The sequence below is a fragment of the Pseudomyrmex gracilis genome, unplaced genomic scaffold (genome assembly GCF_002006095.1).
Source record: "Pseudomyrmex gracilis isolate BER0280 unplaced genomic scaffold, ASM200609v1 scaffold_748, whole genome shotgun sequence".
Taxonomy (NCBI): domain Eukaryota; kingdom Metazoa; phylum Arthropoda; class Insecta; order Hymenoptera; family Formicidae; genus Pseudomyrmex; species Pseudomyrmex gracilis.
The window spans coordinates 22,908-24,488 of NW_018021332.1; the positions used below are offsets into that span (position 1 = coordinate 22,908).

Here is a 1,581-nt window from a genome sequence, read left to right on the forward strand (position 1 = left end):
TACAAAAGTTTACTTGGTGTTACTTTTTGATTTTGTTATCACTTCTTTTGTAAGGCAAGTTTTGTTTTAGAAATAAGATTTTTAATTTAAGTAGTAAATATAATCCAAGTAAATTAATTTTATATTCTATTAATTGTTAAATTAATTTTATTATTTTTTAGTTTGTAAAGGTTTTTTATGTAATAACGACCAAAAGTTTACTTGGTGCTTCTTTTTGATATCACTTTTTTTGTAAAACAGGTTTATTTTTAAGGAAGAATTTTTTGTAGTATTATTAAATATAACACGATGCTTTTTATTTTCACTTACGTTTATTCTCTTATATTATATGATAACTGTGTCTACTTAACAAATATTGATCTGTAATGCATATAGTTGTATTTATGTCTGTAATAGATAAAGTAAAATATTAAAAGGAAAATATTAAAAGTAGCATAAATCAACGATAATTTTTTTTGTTTTCTTGCAAATTCTTATTTATACTTATCCCTATTGTTTGTAGCTTATATAAAGTACTTTGCACATTAGTTTCCCGGTAAAAAATTTTCCATGTATAAAATTGTATGGACATATTCGGCATATAAATTTGTATAATTAGATGTAATAATTTTAATTTGTGTATAAATATATATGATTATATATCAAAACTTTTTTAAAAATATAGTTTTATATAATTTTTTTGTATCTAATATGATAATAGAGTTATTTTGTAATTTGATATGGAATATCTCTGCCATTCTCTTAAAAAAATAAATTGAAGACCTTGAAGCCTGTAGTCCACTGGTGGCGGTGGTAGTTTAAATAAAGATTAAAACCAAATAATTGCTAGGGACGTTTCGATCCCTTTTTCGAATTTTATTGTGATCATCTTCAGCCAAAGCTGTAATATACATGAAAATTAGTTTGTATACATCGTCTGAAAAAGAAATTATAAAGAAATTATGAAAACAATGAGTATATCAACAAAGTAAAAGTGATAAAATATAATATAAACCGCAAGTGTGTTATAATAGAAATAAGACGTATTTACGTACCGTATAAATTCAAAGGACGCGATTACTTGTCAACAGTCATATCCGAGAGGAGTCACAAAACAAGGTGTGGCAAACAAATGAACATTTGTGTTCTTCATTATGGTTACTAAGAAATGAAATGGTCATAGAAGTAAAAATTATATTTATAGAAATTAGTCCAAACATTAGAATAAAGTCAATGCGGTTAAAATTAGTCAAAAGTATTCGAATAAGAAAAGTCAGTGAATAAAAAAACTGAGATATGTAAAAAAATTAACAAAAAAATTGAAATTATCAGAACACTCACGTTCAGTCGCCAATCACAAAACACCACGAGACTCATCTCTAAAACTGCCGGACAACCGCGCATGGTAGACGTTGTACGACTCTCACTGTCAACGTGCGAAAAACAAGTAAGAGATAATACGGTATCAATAGACAAACAAGCCTAGGTAACACAATGGTGGTAGGAGAGATTTTAAAGCCGAACGTTTAGATATTGATTTTGGAAAGCAATGGCATGTATATAACCCTGATAGCCAAGCATGTTTTGCAAAATCATGTAACT

General features: G+C 27.1%; 1 long non-coding RNA gene across 2 annotated transcripts; it reads right to left on the reverse strand.

Moving 5' to 3' along the window:
• Positions 1-701: 701 nt before the first annotated feature.
• On the reverse strand, positions 702-1,543 carry LOC109861418. 2 transcript variants are annotated; one of them, XR_002250962.1, is made up of 3 exons: positions 1,321-1,543; positions 1,035-1,140; positions 702-880 (listed from the first exon to the last, which is right to left on the reverse strand). It is a non-coding gene; the product is annotated as an uncharacterized LOC109861418 (long non-coding RNA). The 2 variants fall into 2 exon arrangements; XR_002250963.1 differs by having other exon boundaries at positions 702-916.
• Between the last annotated feature and the right edge of the window lie 38 nt (positions 1,544-1,581).